General features: G+C 54.3%; 1 long non-coding RNA gene across 1 annotated transcript; it reads right to left on the bottom strand.

The window, feature by feature from the left end:
• Positions 1 to 2,479: 2,479 nt before the first annotated feature.
• LOC149443510 (uncharacterized) lies at positions 2,480 to 16,791 on the bottom strand. Its single transcript, XR_016306667.1, has 5 exons — positions 16,742 to 16,791; positions 16,273 to 16,624; positions 13,849 to 13,924; positions 6,396 to 6,471; positions 2,480 to 2,773 (listed from the first exon to the last, which is right to left on the bottom strand). It is a non-coding gene; the product is annotated as an uncharacterized LOC149443510 (long non-coding RNA).
• Positions 16,792 to 17,281: the final 490 nt, after the last annotated feature.

Genomic DNA, 17,281 nt, shown 5'->3' with positions numbered 1-17,281 from the left:
CCAGAGACTGCGGACACAGCACAGGAGATGACCAGAGACTGCGGACACAGCACAGGAGATGACCAGAGACTGCGGACACAGCACAGGAGATGACCAGAGACTGCGGACACAGCACAGGAGATGACCAGAGACTGCGGACACAGCACAGGAGATGACCAGAGACTGCGGACACAGCACAGGAGATGACCAGAGACTGCGGACACAGCACAGGAGATGACCAGAGACTGCGGACACAGCACAGGAGATGACCAGAGACTGCGGACACAGCACAGGAGATGACCAGAGACTGCGGACACAGCACAGGAGATGACCAGAGACTGCGGACACAGCACAGGAGATGACCAGAGACTGCGGACACAGCACAGGAGATGACCAGAGACTGCGGACACAGCACAGGAGATGACCAGAGACTGCGGACACAGCACAGGAGATGACCAGAGACTGCGGACATAGTACAGGAGATGACCAGAGACTGCGGACAGTACAGATGACTGCTGACCTTTGGGGAGGGGGTACCTGAATTTGACAGGTACCCGCTCTTACTTCCGCAGAGTTTTTGTTTGATCTTACCTGTTCCTCGATCCAGCGGCGCACTGTCTTCCCGGCTTCTGTAATGGCGCTCGGCAAGACAGCCGGGTGCCCAGTGCGCATGAGCGAGAAGCACTTGTGCTTTGTGATTGGTCCGGCGGCTTCTGGGATCTGTCATGCGTCCCAGGTACCGCCTTACCATTCACAAAAAGCACCGCTTCTTGCGCATGCGCACTTGGCACCCAGCTGTCATGCCCAGTGCCCACACTACAGAAGCCGGGAGACAGCGTGCCGCTGGATAGAGGAACAGGTAAGATCAAAGAAGAGCAAAGAGCCGCATTCAATTTGGCTGAGAGCCGCGTGTTCGCCACCCCTGCATTATATCATTATATACATCCCATTATACGTCGTATCATTATATACATTGTATCATTAAATACATCCTATTATACGTCGTATCATTATATACATCCTATTATACGTTGTATCATTATATACATCCTATTATACGTTATATCTCTCTCCTCCATTCATAGAGAGAGAAAAAAAAAACAAGGGGGCCGGGCTGCACAGTGACCGAACACTGTGATAGGCTATCACAGCAATCATATGACCCGGAATCAGGAGTCCTGATCGTCAGAACGGGACGTAGGGCTCCCACGGAAAAAAGCCCAGTTCCATGAGGCCGCATATTTGTGTGCCGTCGGCGGTCAAGGGATTAAACAGTGCAACACACACCATAGTAGCTCACAAGACCCCACATTTCAGAATTTAAAATATAGAACATATATAAAGTGACTCACCAAAGACAGTTTTACACATGCGTTGTTTGCACAAACCACTTGACCTCCAGAAGATTTACCCCCCCCCCCCCCCCTTCCTGACCTGGCCATATTTTGCTATGTGGCACTGTGGTAGTTTAACTACAATTGCGCGGTCGTGCAATGCTGTACATAAATGAAATTTATGTCATTCCCACAAATAGAGCTTTCTTTTGGTGGTATTTGATCACCTGTACTATAAACAAAAAAAGGAAAAAAAAGATTCTCATTTCTGTTATAAAAAATATCCAATGACCTCAAATGTCATAAATTTCAGCCAAAATGTATTTTGCTGCATGTCTTTGGTAAAAAAGAAATCCCAATAAGTATGAATTGGTTTTTGTGGAAGTTATAGCGTCTACACACTATGGTATGGACACTAAATGGATTCCTTCCCGGCACCTCGCAGTCTGGACTCTGGAGGTGATTAACCACTCGCCCTCCAGGGGATTTCCCCCTCTTCCTGACCAGGACATTTTTTGCAATACAGCGCTGCGGTACTTTAACTGCGCGGTCATGCAACGTTGTACATAAAATTACAGTTATGTCCTTTTTTCCCTACAAATTGAGCTCTTTTCGTCAGTGATTTTTATTAGCACTGATCACTGTATTGGTGTCACTGGGAAGTCAGTGGCCGTTAGTCCCCCCCAGTGTCACAATGCCCGCCGCAGTCCCGCTATAAGTTGCTGATCACCGCCATTAATAGTATTTAAAAAAAAAAAAGTAAAATAAAAAAAATCCCAGTATCTTTCCCACCATTTGTAGACGCTATAACTTTCACATAAACCAATTAATTTACACGTATTGGGATTTTTTTTTTTTTAGCAAAGACACGGAGCAGAATACATTTTGGCCTAAATTTATTAAGAAATTTGATTTTTTTTTACAGCTTTAATGGATGTTTTATAGCAAAAAGTCAAAAATACTGTTTTTTTTTTTCCCCAACAAATGTCAGTGTTTTTGTTTATAGCGCAAAAAATAATAAAGAAAAAAATTGCACAGCTGATCACATACCACCGAAAGCTCTATTTGTGTGGGGGGGGTAGCGCGGTCAGGAAGGGGGGTAAATCGTCTAGAGGGCAAGGGGTTAACAGTAAACCACCAAAAAAAAAAAAAGACTAAATAAATACTTCCTTTAAAATGACATTTTATTCAGTGAGGTCACAAGCCGTTCACATGTCAAATACACAAATGGATGTTCCTGGCTGTATTTTACATCTGCTGAAAGGGGAGGACGCCCCCCCCCACACACACACATTGAATGTAATCTGAAAGTAAATCACCAGCATTTCTCTAGTTGATCCTCAAAGGCAAGATCTTGTTTATTCCAAAAAATGTGCCCCCTGAACTGGATGAAGATCAGAAATGGAGCCAGCACGCAGCACTGCGGATACAGTGGTAGTCGGGGAGCTGCTTGATAAGACCTAGATGGAGACAGAAATCAGATCAGAATTAGAAGACAGTTGCTGGAAATCGCCGGCATTCATTCATTAACAATCAACCTTTTTTTTCTTTAGATGAAGCGTGGATGTACTTTGATTGCTCGCCATGTCCCCATCGGGAAGGATGACCCTCTCTGTTGTCACCTTGCACTACACATGCTCAGTTGCTCGCTGTTTTCAGGCATTGTGCTGAATATGTAAAGGCCGATGTGCTGACAGCCTAAAGATTTACTGTTGCTCATGGGGCTCTGGGCTTCAGCAAAATGGCCGCCTCCAGCAAGAAGAAACAGGAGTGATGCTAAAGGCAATTTACACTGCACATTCATTTTGGTAGCATGATTATTAATGTAATATCTGTAGGGGGTCCAAAAGCTGCCCTGTGGGGGATGTGTGCTGCAAGCTGCCCTGTGGGGGATGTGTGCTGCAAGCTGCCCTGTGGGGGATGTGTGCTGCAAGCTGCCCTGTGGGGGATGAGGGTCCAAAGGCTGCTCTATAGAGGATAGGTGATGAAAGCTGCCCTGTGGGGGATGAGGGTCCAAACGCTGCCCTGTGGGGGCTGGGGGCTGCAAGTTGCCCTGTGGGGGATGAGGGTCCAAAGGCTGCTCTATGGAGGACGGGTGGTGAAAGCTGCTCTGTGGGGGATGAGGGTCCAAAGGCTGCTCTATGGAGGATGGGTGGTGAAAGCTGTCCTGTGGGGGATGAGGGTCCAAAGGCTGCTCTATGGAGGATGGGTGGTGAAAGCTGCCCTGTGGGGGATGAGGGTCCAAAGGCTGCAAATTCACCTTTTTAAACAACAAGCTCTGTTCTGTAGAACAAACATTTAATTTATTGGTAAAACATCTGCATTGGGGTTTAGTGGCAGAAATGATAATTGGATTTCAGTAGCTAAGAATACTTGTATGAATCTGCACTTCTCTGCGTCTTGTCGGCACTATCAGTGGAGGAAGGGAATGTCCTCTCTGGGGCCACAGATTCTACTTGTGATAAATAACAATATTTAAAGTTGTAACAATAACGGATTATATTTTCTTCACTTGAGGTCCTGGAATTCTGATTAAAAAGCCCTGTGAAGGGGGTCCGACAAACTGCCCAGTGAAGGGGGTCCGACAGCAGCCCAGTGAAGGGGTCCGACAGCAGCCCAGTGAAGGGGGTCCGACAGCAGCCCAGTGAAGGGGGTCCGACAGCAGCCCAGTGAAGGGGGTCCGACAGCAGCCCAGTGAAGGGGGGTCCGACAGCAGCCCAGTGAAGGGGGGTCCGACAGCAGCCCAGTGAAGGGGGGTCCGACAGCAGCCCAGTGAAGGGGTCGGACAAACGCCCTGTAAAAGGGAAGCGATCGGACAAACTGTCCTGCATGGGGCCAGAACACTGTAGGGCAGCTTTTCTCAACCATTTATCCAACAAGAAATTTTAAAAATTTCTAGGAACCCCTAAAATACTTTCGGGGTACTCAGTCTGCAGCTCCCAGTACATCAGCACAATCAGCGAGAGTTCACTATTAGAACAAATAAAAATCACCTTTATAACGTGAAGCTTTTGTTTTGCTGCACAAACATTTCATGGCAAAAGCATCTGCATTGGGGTTTGGTGGCAAAAATGACATTAGATTGCAGGCGATAAAAATACTTTGTATCCTGTACTGTCCTGCCTGGTGTTGGGGGTCCGAGAAACTGCTCTGGGGGGGCAAATTCACTGGTTGAAACTAGAAGCTTTGAAAATGAGAATTTCAAGCCGACTTGTTTGCTGAGCTCAACTGCTCCAGATTCTGGATGGTTCAGTTCTGATGAACTCCAGCCTGTAGTTCCGGGGTCAGAAGTGACCAACACACAGACCACCTTACGGAGCATGACCAAAATCACCCCTCGTCACAGAACAAGTCAACCCGCACCCCCCCAAATCCTGAACCCCAACAGTACAGATAACCCTAACATACATAACCACGAAGTTCATCAGGACAGACGCCACCCCCCCACCACCATATACCCCTTGGTATAGACAGACATTGCCTGGCACAAAGCCCTCATTGTAGACAGACGCCTCCCACCCGAGCCCTCGGCGTAGACGCCTCCCACCCGAGCCCTCCGCATAGACAGACGCCTCCCACCCGAGCCCTCCGCATAGACGCCTCCCACCCGAGCCCTCCGCATAGACGCCTCCCACCCGAGCCCTCCGCATAGACGCCTCCCACCCGAGCCCTCCGCATAGACGCCTCCCACCCGAGCCCTCCGCATAGACGCCTCCCACCCGAGCCCTCCGCAGAGACAGACGCCTCCCACCCGAACCCTCAGTATAGACGCCTCCCACCCGAGCCCTCAGCAGAGAGACGCCTCCCACCCGAGCCCACAGCACAGACGGACGCCTCCCACCCGAGCCCTCAGCAGAGAGACGCCTCCCACCCGAGCCCACAGCACAGACGGGCGCCTCCCACCCGAGCCCACAGCACAGACGGGCGCCTCCCACCCGAGCCCACAGCACAGACGGGCGCCTCCCACCCGAGCCCACAGCACAGACGGGCGCCTCCCACCCGAGCCCACAGCACAGACGGGCGCCTCCCACCCGAGCCCACAGCACAGACGGGCGCCTCCCACCCGAGCCCACAGCACAGACGGGCGCCTCCCACCCGAGCCCACAGCACAGACGGGCGCCTCCCACCCGAGCCCACAGCACAGACGGGCGCCTCCCACCCGAGCCCACAGCACAGACGGGCGCCTCCCACCCGAGCCCACAGCACAGACGGGCGCCTCCCACCCGAGCCCACAGCACAGACGGGCGCCTCCCACCCGAGCCCACAGCACAGACGGGCGCCTCCCACCCGAGCCCACAGCACAGACGGGCGCCTCCCACCCGAGCCCACAGCACAGACGGGCGCCTCCCACCCGAGCCCACAGCACAGACGGGCGCCTCCCACCCGAGCCCACAGCACAGACGGGCGCCTCCCACCCGAGCCCACAGCACAGACGGGCGCCTCCCACCCGAGCCCACAGCACAGACGGACGCCTCCCACCCGAGCCCACAGCACAGACGCCTCCCACCCGAGCCCACAGCAGAGACAGACGCCTCCCACCCGAGCCCTCAGCATAGACGGACGCCTCCCACCCGAGCCCTCAGCAGAGACGGACGCCTCCCACCCGAGCCCTCAGCAGAGACGGCCGGTGCCCTCAGTATAGACGGACGGCGCCCTCAGCAAAGAGCCCTCAGTATAGACGGACGGCGCCCTCAGCACAGAGCCCTCAGTATAGACGGACGGCGCCCTCAGTATAGACGGACGGTCCCCGCCCAGCACAGAGCCCTCAGTATAGACGGACGGTCCCCGCCCAGCACAGAGCCCTCAGTATAGACGGACGGTGCCCTCAGTATAGACGGACGGTCCCCGCCCAGCACAGAGCCCTCAGTATAGACGGACGGCCCCCGCTCAGCACAAACCCCCAGTCTGTATAGACGGACGGTCCACGGTACCACTTGAAGCTGCTGAAGTAAATGTACGTAAGGCGCTCTTCAAGTGGTCAGTAACACTTTAACCTCCCAAACTAAAACAACGTTTGGATGGAATAACCTTCGGGATGAAAGTCACAACTACAGGAAATGCTTTACATTATAAACGACCCACCATGTGCAGCTCCAGCAGGACACGTGTCATAGATGTACTTTCAGCCGACGTCCCTCAATGTTTCAGCACCGATGGCCTGCCGAGAGAAGAAAAAAACAATTTTTTTTACATATTTGTCCTCATATATACACATTAACCCCGACTTCTCTTTAAAGAAAAAAAAAATGATTTTAGGCCTGAAGATTACAGAAACCCCCCAGACATTATATATTTTCTGAAAGCGGACACCCTACACAGAGGAGTGCTAGTTTAGATTTTTTATTTCACACAATATTACTGCAAAGGTCTAGGAAATGCAAAATGTCAGTAAAAGAAAAAAAAAAAAAAAAACACACTAAAGTTAATTTTGGGGCACACAAATGTAATCAATTTCCTCATTTTTTGTTAAAAATCTATAAGACGAGGTCACCCCGAGAAAATAGATCCCCAACATGTCAAACCTTAAATCTGTATGTGTAATGTGTGTATTGCAAATGCCATTTTCATGCGTGGGGCCCTAACGTGTTGTTCATGTTCATTTGAATGGGAACATTTTTTTATTTTTTTAAAGGGTGGGATATTTTATGGGTTTGGGTGTAACTAATTTTTTACTATTAAATACTTTTTTTTTTTACATCACATAGGGCACATAAAGTCCCCATGTGATGATTTTTTGGTAAACAGATCATGGTTAATGAGACACTCGGGGTGTAATAGACCGGCATGAATCCCCGGAATGTAATGCAGTGCAGATCACATTCCATTATTTCCTGGTCATGCTGGTTGGGGACACTGAGGCTGACCTGACAGTGACATCATACACATCACTTTCTGGGTGTCTGGTCTTGCTCTGCACTCCTGACATTCCTCCTCACATTGACTGTTTCTACCATCCCAGCTACCACCTTCCTACCCAGACAGATCCTCTCCTCACCCGCACCCCGCCTGCAGTGCCCAAACACCAGACTTCTGTGGAATTCTAATTAAGAAGCCCAGGGAAGGTGGTGTGACAGACTTCCCTATAGGGCAGTGGTTCTCAACCTTTCTAATGCCGCGACCCCTTAATACAGTTCCTCATGTTGTGGTGACCCCCAACCATAAAATTATTTTCGTTGCTACTTCATAACTGTAATTTTGCAGTGGGAGGAGTAGTGCCCCATCGTTGGTGTCAGTGGGAGGAGTAGTGCCCCATCGTTGGTGTCAGTGGGAGGAATAGTGCCCCATCGTTGGTGTCAGTGGGAGGAATAGTGCCCCATCGTTGGTGTCAGTGGGAGGAATAGTGCCCCATCGTTGGTGTCAGTGGGAGGAATAGTGCCCCATCGTTGGTGTCAGTGGGAGGAATAGTGCCCCATCGTTGGTGTCAGTGGGAGGAATAGTGCCCCATCGTTGGTGTCAGTGGGAGGAATAGTGCCCCATCGTTGGTGTCAGTGGGAGGAATAGTGCCCCATCGTTGGTGTCAGTGGGAGGAATAGTGCCCCATCGTTGGTGTCAGTGGGAGGAATAGTGCCCCATCGTTGGTGTCAGTGGGAGGAATAGTGCCCCATCGTTGGTGTCAGTGGGAGGAATAGTGCCCCATCGTTGGTGTCAGTGGGAGGAATAGTGCCCCATCGTTGGTGTCAGTGGGAGGAATAGTGCCCCATCGTTGGTGTCAGTGGGAGGAATAGTGCCCCATCGTTGGTGTCAGTGGGAGGAATAGTGCCCCATCGTTGGTGTCAGTGGGAGGAATAGTGCCCCATCGTTGGTGTCAGTGGGAGGAATAGTGCCCCATCGTTGGTGTCAGTGGGAGGAATAGTGCCCCATCGTTGGTGTCAGTGGGAGGAATAGTGCCCCATCGTTGGTGTCAGTGGGAGGAATAGTGCCCCATCGTTGGTGTCAGTGGGAGGAATAGTGCCCCATCGTTGGTGTCAGTGGGAGGAATAGTGCCCCATCGTTGGTGTCAGTGGGAAAAATAGTGCCCCATCATTGGTGTCAGTGGGAGGAATAGTGCCCCATCATTGGTGTCAGTGGGGGGAGTAGTGCCCCATCATTGGTGTCAGTGGGGGGAATAGTGCCCCATCACTGGTATCAGTGGGAGGAATAGTGCCCCATCACTGGTGTCAGTGGGAGGAATAGTGCCCCATCATTGGTGTCAGTGGGAGGAATAGTGCCCCATCATTGGTGTCAGTGGGGGGAGTAGTGCCCCATCATTGGTGTCAGTGGGGGGAGTAGTGCCCCATCATTGGTGTCAGTGGGGGGAGTAGTGCCCCATCATTGGTGTCAGTGGGGGGAGTAGTGCCCCATCATTGGTGTCAGTGGGGGGAGTAGTGCCCCATCATTGGTGTCAGTGGGGGGAGTAGTGCCCCATCATTGGTGTCAGTGGGGGGAGTAGTGCCCCATCATTGGTGTCAGTGGGGGGAGTAGTGCCCCATCATTGGTGTCAGTGGGGGGAGTAGTGCCCCATCATTGGTGTCAGTGGGAGGAATAGTGCCCCGTCATTGATGTCAGTGTGGTGGAGGGGAGAATAGTGCCCCATCATTGGGGTCAGGGGGGGGGGAAATAGTGTCCCATCGTTGGTGTCAGTGGGGGGGGAAATAGTGTCCCATCGTTGGTGTCAGTGGGGGGAGGAATAGTGCCCCATCGTTGGTGTCAGTGGGGGAGGAATAGTGCCCCATCGTTGGTGTCAGTGGGGGGAGGAATAGTGCCCCATCGTTGGTGTCAGTGGGGGGAGGAATAGTGCCCCATCGTTGGTGTCAGTGGGGGGAGGAATAGTGCCCCATCGTTGGTGTCAGTGGGGGGAGGAATAGTGCCCCATCGTTGGTGTCAGTGGGGGGAGGAATAGTGCCCCATCGTTGGTGTCAGTGGGGGGAGGAATAGTGCCCCATCGTTGGTGTCAGTGGGGGGAGGAATAGTGCCCCATCGTTGGTGTCAGTGGGGGGAGGAATAGTGCCCCATCGTTGGTGTCAGTGGGGGGAGGAATAGTGCCCCATCGTTGGTGTCAGTGGGGGGAGGAATAGTGCCCCATCGTTGGTGTCAGTGGGGGGAGGAATAGTGCCCCATCGTTGGTGTCAGTGGGGGGAGGAATAGTGCCCCATCGTTGGTGTCAGTGGGGGGAGGAATAGTGCCCCATCGTTGGTGTCAGTGGGGGGAGGAATAGTGCCCCATCGTTGGTGTCAGTGGGGGGAGGAATAGTGCCCCATCGTTGGTGTCAGTGGGGGGAGGAATAGTGCCCCATCGTTGGTGTCAGTGGGGGGAGGAATAGTGCCCCATCGTTGGTGTCAGTGGGGGGAGGAATAGTGCCCCATCGTTGGTGTCAGTGGGGGGAGGAATAGTGCCCCATCGTTGGTGTCAGTGGGGGGAGGAATAGTGCCCCATCGTTGGTGTCAGTGGGGGGAGGAATAGTGCCCCATCGTTGGTGTCAGTGGGGGGAGGAATAGTGCCCCATCGTTGGTGTCAGTGGGGGGAGGAATAGTGCCCCATCGTTGGTGTCAGTGGGGGGAGGAATAGTGCCCCATCGTTGGTGTCAGTGGGGGGAGGAATAGTGCCCCATCGTTGGTGTCAGTGGGGGGAGGAATAGTGCCCCATCGTTGGTGTCAGTGGGGGGAGGAATAGTGCCCCATCGTTGGTGTCAGTGGGGGGAGGAATAGTGCCCCATCGTTGGTGTCAGTGGGGGGAGGAATAGTGCCCCATCGTTGGTGTCAGTGGGGGGAGGAATAGTGCCCCATCGTTGGTGTCAGTGGGGGGAGGAATAGTGCCCCATCGTTGGTGTCAGTGGGGGGAGGAATAGTGCCCCATCGTTGGTGTCAGTGGGGGGAGGAATAGTGCCCCATCGTTGGTGTCAGTGGGGGGAGGAATAGTGCCCCATCGTTGGTGTCAGTGGGGGGAGGAATAGTGCCCCATCGTTGGTGTCAGTGGGGGGAGGAATAGTGCCCCATCGTTGGTGTCAGTGGGGGGAGGAATAGTGCCCCATCGTTGGTGTCAGTGGGGGGAGGAATAGTGCCCCATCGTTGGTGTCAGTGGGGGGAGGAATAGTGCCCCATCGTTGGTGTCAGTGGGGGGAGGAATAGTGCCCCATCGTTGGTGTCAGTGGGGGGAGGAATAGTGCCCCATCGTTGGTGTCAGTGGGGGGAGGAATAGTGCCCCATCGTTGGTGTCAGTGGGGGGAGGAATAGTGCCCCATCGTTGGTGTCAGTGGGGGGAGGAATAGTGCCCCATCGTTGGTGTCAGTGGGGGGAGGAATAGTGCCCCATCGTTGGTGTCAGTGGGGGGAGGAATAGTGCCCCATCGTTGGTGTCAGTGGGGGGAGGAATAGTGCCCCATCGTTGGTGTCAGTGGGGGGAGGAATAGTGCCCCATCGTTGGTGTCAGTGGGGGGAGGAATAGTGCCCCATCGTTGGTGTCAGTGGGGGGAGGAATAGTGCCCCATCGTTGGTGTCAGTGGGGGGAGGAATAGTGCCCCATCGTTGGTGTCAGTGGGGGGAGGAATAGTGCCCCATCGTTGGTGTCAGTGGGGGGAGGAATAGTGCCCCATCGTTGGTGTCAGTGGGGGGAGGAATAGTGCCCCATCGTTGGTGTCAGTGGGGGGAGGAATAGTGCCCCATCGTTGGTGTCAGTGGGGGGAGGAATAGTGCCCCATCGTTGGTGTCAGTGGGGGGAGGAATAGTGCCCCATCGTTGGTGTCAGTGGGGGGAGGAATAGTGCCCCATCGTTGGTGTCAGTGGGGGGAGGAATAGTGCCCCATCGTTGGTGTCAGTGGGGGGAGGAATAGTGCCCCATCGTTGGTGTCAGTGGGGGGAGGAATAGTGCCCCATCGTTGGTGTCAGTGGGGGAGGAATAGTGCCCCATCGTTGGTGTCAGTGGGGGGAGGAATAGTGCCCCATCGTTGGTGTCAGTGGGGGGAGGAATAGTGCCCCATCGTTGGTGTCAGTGGGGGGAGGAATAGTGCCCCATCGTTGGTGTCAGTGGGGGGAGGAATAGTGCCCCATCGTTGGTGTCAGTGGGGGGAGGAATAGTGCCCCATCGTTGGTGTCAGTGGGGGGAGGAATAGTGCCCCATCGTTGGTGTCAGTGGGGGGAGGAATAGTGCCCCATCGTTGGTGTCAGTGGGGGGAGGAATAGTGCCCCATCGTTGGTGTCAGTGGGGGGAGGAATAGTGCCCCATCGTTGGTGTCAGTGGGGGGAGGAATAGTGCCCCATCGTTGGTGTCAGTGGGGGGAGGAATAGTGCCCCATCGTTGGTGTCAGTGGGGGGAGGAATAGTGCCCCATCGTTGGTGTCAGTGGGGGGAGGAATAGTGCCCCATCGTTGGTGTCAGTGGGGGGAGGAATAGTGCCCCATCGTTGGTGTCAGTGGGGGGAGGAATAGTGCCCCATCGTTGGTGTCAGTGGGGGGAGGAATAGTGCCCCATCGTTGGTGTCAGTGGGGGGAGGAATAGTGCCCCATCGTTGGTGTCAGTGGGGGGAGGAATAGTGCCCCATCGTTGGTGTCAGTGGGGGGAGGAATAGTGCCCCATCGTTGGTGTCAGTGGGGGGAGGAATAGTGCCCCATCGTTGGTGTCAGTGGGGGGAGGAATAGTGCCCCATCGTTGGTATTAGTGACAGCCTGGGCTCAATCTCTCACTTACCTGTCAGCTGTCTTCCTTCTCTGGCCGCTCTCCTCTTCACTCGCTCCGGCAGCTCCCTCGGTCTTCTTTGATGTACGCGCGCTGCCGCTCGGCTCCTCCTCTCCAAGCTCCACCTCCTCGACGGTGATTGGCCGCCTGTGTGCCTCTCCTGAGCTACAGTTCCGGTGGCCAATCAGCGGCGAGGAGGCGGAGCTGCTGAGCGATCCCGGAGGTGTGGCCAGGTGACAGGAGCAGCGTATCCCGCCCACACATCGCCGGAGAGAGGAGCGGTGTCTCGGTTCCTAAGACCATCGGAAATATGTGTTTTCCGATGGTCTTAGGCGACCCCTGGGAAATGGTCGTTCGACCCCCAAAGGGGTCGCGACCCCCAGGTTGAGAACCGCTGCTATAGGGGGTGCCGGACAAACGCCCTGTAGGTGTGCCGGACAAACGCGCTTAGCGGGTTCCCGGACAAACGCCCTGTAGGGGGTGCCGGACAAAACGCCCTGTAGGGGGTGCCGGACAAAACGCCCTGTAGTTGGAGCCAGACAAAACGCCTTGTAGCGAGTGCCCCACAAACGCCCTGCAGGGGGTGCCGGACAAAAGCATTGCAGGGGTGCCGGACATCACCCTGTAGGGGGTACCAGACAAAACGCCCTGTACGGGGTGCTGGTAAAGTGCCCTCTAGGGGGTGCCGGTCAAACGCCCTGCGGGGGGGGGGACCGGAGAAACGCATTGCAGGGGTGCCGGACATCACCCTGTAGGGGGTACCAGACAAAACACCCTGTACGGGGTGTTGGTGAAATGCCCTGTAGGGGGTGCCGGTCAAACGCCCTGCAGAGGGGACTGGAGAAACGCATTGCAGGGGTGCCGGACATCACCCTGTAGGGGGTACCAGACAAAACACCCTGATGGGTTGTCGGTGAAATGCCCTGTAGGGGGTGCCGGTCAAACGCCCTGTAGCAAGTGACGGACAGCGCAATGTAGGGGGTGCCAAGCAAACGCACTGAAGGGGATGTCAGAAATGCAATGAAGGGGTTGCCGGACAAACACCCTGTAGGGGGTGCAGGACAACGCCCTATAGGCGGGTGCCAAACGTCCTGTAGGGGGGTGCCGGACATACGTCCTGTAGGGAAGTTTGTCAACCTTTTAACCATCAAGCCAAATTTTTTATTTTTTTTTTAAATTTCAGGGAACCCCTTAAATAATTTTCAGTCTGCAGCTCCCAGTATATTAGCACAAATCAGTGAATGTTCAGAATTATAATAAACAAATTCACATTTTTACCTAAAAGCTTTGTTCTGTAGAACAAACATTTCATTTAGTGCAAAACTAAGAGCCCTCAGTATAGACGGACGGCGCCCTCAGCACAGAGCCCTCAGTATAGACGGACGGCGCCCTCAGCACAGAGCCCTCAGTATAGACGGACGGCGCCCTCAGCACAGAGCCCTCAGTATAGACGGACGGCGCCCTCAGCATAGACGGACGGTCCCCACCCAGCACAGAGCCCTCAGCATAGACGGACGGCGCCCTCAGCACAGAGCCCTCAGTATAGACGGACGGCGCCCTCAGCACAGAGCCCTCAGTATAGACGGACGGCGCCCTCAGTATAGACGGACGGTCCCCACCCAGCACAGAGCCCTCAGTATAGACGGACGGTCCCCGCCCAGCACAGAGCCCTCAGTATAGACGGACGGCCCCCGCCCAGCACAAACCCCCAGTCTGTATAGACGGACGGTCCACGGTACCACTTGAAGCTGCTGAAGTAAATGTACGTAAGGCGCTCTTCAAGTGGTCAGTAACACTTTAACCTCCCAAACTAAAACAACGTTTGGATGGAATAACCTTCGGGATGAAAGTCACAACTACAGGAAATGCTTTACATTATAAACGACCCACCATGTGCAGCTCCAGCAGGACACGTGTCATAGATGTACTTTCAGCCGACGTCCCTCAATGTTTCAGCACCGATGGCCTGCCGAGAGAAGAAAGAAACCTTCAGCATTTCACACATTTGTCCTCATACAGACACATTAACCCCGACTTCTCTTTAAAGAAAAAAAATGATTTTAGGCCTGAAGATTACAGAAACCCCCCGGACATTATATATTTTCTGTCAGCGGACACCCTACACAGAGGAGTGCTAGTTTTGATTTTTTATTTCACACAATATTACTGCAAAGGTCTAGGAAATGCAAAATGTCAGTAAAAGAAAAAAAAAAACACTAAAGTTAATTTTGGGGTACCCAAATGTAATAAATGACCCAATTTTATTATTTATTATTTATTTCAGGTACTTATATAGCGCCATCAATTTTACTCCGCGCTTTTCATATATATTGTACATTCACATCAGTCCCCGCCCCCGAGGAGCATACAATCTAAGGTCCCTAACTCACATTCATACATACACATACTAGGGACAATTTAGACAGGAGCCAATTCACCTACCAGCATGTCTTTGGAGTGTGGGAGGAAACCCATGCAGGCACAGGGAGAACATGCAAACCCCAGGCAGGTGGTATCATGGCTGGGTTTTGAACCAACGACCCGAGTACTGCCAGGTAGAAGTGCTAACCATTTAGCCGCTGTGCTGTCCCTAAATTTGGTGAGATCTATAAGATGAGGTGGCCCGAGTAAATAGATCCCCAACATGTCAAACCTTAAATCTGGGTGCGCCCGTGATATGGACGACACTCTAAAAGCACCCACAGCTCATCAGGTTAGTGTCCCAGAGGAGGTCTGGTGCTGGAATTTTGCTCTGTCCGGCATGCACTGTGATAGGCAACGTATCACAAATGCCGTTTTCATGCATAGGTGCCCCCAACGTGTGTTTACGTTTGTGCGTACGAGGGCTGTGGATGGGGCGGGGGGAGGTTGCTCCAAAAATTTTGGGAGGGTATTTCATGTGCTTGGGTGTAACTTTAATTTTTTTTACTATTAAAATTTTTCTTTACTTACATTTTCCCCCATCACACAGGGAACAAAGTCCCCATATGATTATTATACAGGATTTATGGCGCCAACAGTTTGCTCAGCGCTGTACAATATAACGGGAGACAATACAGTTCAATACAAGAGGGTTAGGAGGGCCCTGATCCTGGGAGCTGACAATCTAGGATGTGATGATTTTTAGGTGACAGGTTCTCTTTAATGAAACACCTTTACAGGGTGTAAAAGACCAGCATGTATCCCCGGAATGTAATGGAGATCGCATTGTATTACATTTCTTCCTGGTCATGCTGGCTGGGGACACGGAGAGGCCCATCATCACTGCCGCCCCACCATCACTGCTGCCCACCATCAGTGCCCCACATCACTGCCGCCCCACCATCACTGCCGCCCCACCATCACTGCCGCCCCACCATCACTGCCCCACATCAGTGCAGCCCCACCATCACTGCCCCACATCAGTGCAGCCCCACCATCACTGCCCCACATCAGTGCAGCCCCACCATCACTGCCCCACATCAGTGCAGCCCCACCATCACTGCCCCACATCAGTGCAGCCCCACCATCACTGCCCCACATCAGTGCAGCCCCACCATCACTGCCCCACATCAGTGCAGCCCACCATCACTGCCGCCCCACCATCAGTGCAGCCCCACCATCACTGCCCCACCATCAGTGCAGCCCCACCATCAGTGCAGCCCCACCATCACTGCCCCACCATCAGTGCAGCCCCACCATCAGTGCAGCCCCACCAAATGACAGACGTGTCCTGTGACCGCAATGTCATCCAAACTGTGTCACCGCTGACAGCGGACCACGGGGGGGGGAGTGTCCGGTAGGCAGTGTGGTCCCGGGGGGGGGGGTGGTGTGGAGTGTCCGGTAGGCAGTGTGGTCCCGGGGCGGGGGGGGTGTGGAGTGTCCGGTAGGCAGTGTGGTCCCGAATGGGGGGGGGGGGTGCAGGGCGCACCGGGTGACACCGGACCCGCTCCACGTAACGGTAATTTGTAAAGCCGCCGATCCCCGCAGGATGGATCGGATCTGCGGATTGGGGAGGACAATGGATCGGAGTCCGGTCCACTATGCTCAATCCGCAGATCCGATCCATCCTGCGGGGATCAGCGGAGGGGGTGTCACCAACCCGAGGGACGCCTCTGCCGGTAGGTGAGGGGTTAACAAAATGAAAGGCACCCGCCATTGTACTCTCCGGGGCCCTACGTGTTCGGGGCTCTAATGTTCTAGCAACACAAACCAGCAGATGTAAACACAAAGAACCACAAGTCCCAGCCCGCCATCCCCATTACCGGAACACGGACATCCCAGCATAACATTCCTGTCGTGGTTTTCCCGCCACCACACACAGCGGCCGCTCACCTCTCCTCCGGGCTCCCCGGCCAGGTTGTCCTTCATATTTCCCGCCATCTTCTCTCCCGCGCGCCAGACTCTTTTCCCGCCGAATCAACGCTCAGGGCAGCTCCGCACGTCTACATGGCTGAAGCGGAGAGGCGCATGCGCGGACAGAGGACTGGATGGCTCTCCGTCAAAAACAAGACGCAGAGCGAACAGCGACGCTTAGCAGCTGGAGGGGGAACTGCAGGTGGAATCAGCTCCTCCTGGGAGCACAGCAGGTACAGCGGGGATGCGGTTTTTGGCTACCTATGCGTTCCAGCTGCCTGGATCCGGGGGTGTCCGACCTTCCATCGGGAGGAGACGAATTGGTTTGGGCCTACACATAAAAAGAACAAAAAACATTCACAATTTTGAAATCATCACCCTCAGCACATAATCACTATTCCCGAGTCGCACTGCAGTCGCTGCAAAACGCACCACACGTGCGTCATACCTTCCAACTGTCACTGATTCCGAACAAGTCCCGCTGTCCTCATTTGTCCCCCTGCCCCTCTGTCTTCTTGCCCCTTTGTCCCTGTCCTCATTTGTCCCTCTGCCCCCTATCCTCCTGCCCCTCTCTCCCTCTGTCCCCCTGCCCTCCTGCCCCTCTCTCCCTCTGCCTCCTGTCCCCCTGCCCCTCTGTCCTCCTGCCCCTCTCTCCCTCTGACCCCCTGCCCCTCCCTCTGTCCTCCTGCCCCTCTATCCCTCTGCCTCCTGTCCCTCTGCCCCCTGTCCTCCTGCCCCTCCCTCTGTCCCCCTGCCCCTCTGTCCTCCTGCCCCTCTCTCCCTCTGTCCCCCTGCCCCTCTATCCTCCTGTCCCCCTCTCCTCCTGCCCCTCTCTCCCTCTGCCTCCTGTCCCTCTGTCCTCCTGCCCCTCTCCATCTGCCTCCTGTCCCCCTGTCCTCCTGCCCCTCTCTCCCTCTGCCTCCTGCCCCCCTGTTCTCCTGCCCCTCTGTCCCCCTGTCCTCCTGCAACTCTGTCCTCATTTTTCCCT

Source organism: Staurois parvus, unplaced genomic scaffold (genome assembly GCF_062004578.1).
Source record: "Staurois parvus isolate SC_StPar_1 unplaced genomic scaffold, SC_StPar_1.0 ptg000854l, whole genome shotgun sequence".
Lineage (NCBI taxonomy): Eukaryota > Metazoa > Chordata > Amphibia > Anura > Ranidae > Staurois > Staurois parvus.
Note: the sequence above shows the minus strand (reverse complement) of the source record. Positions and strands in the feature narration are given on the sequence as shown.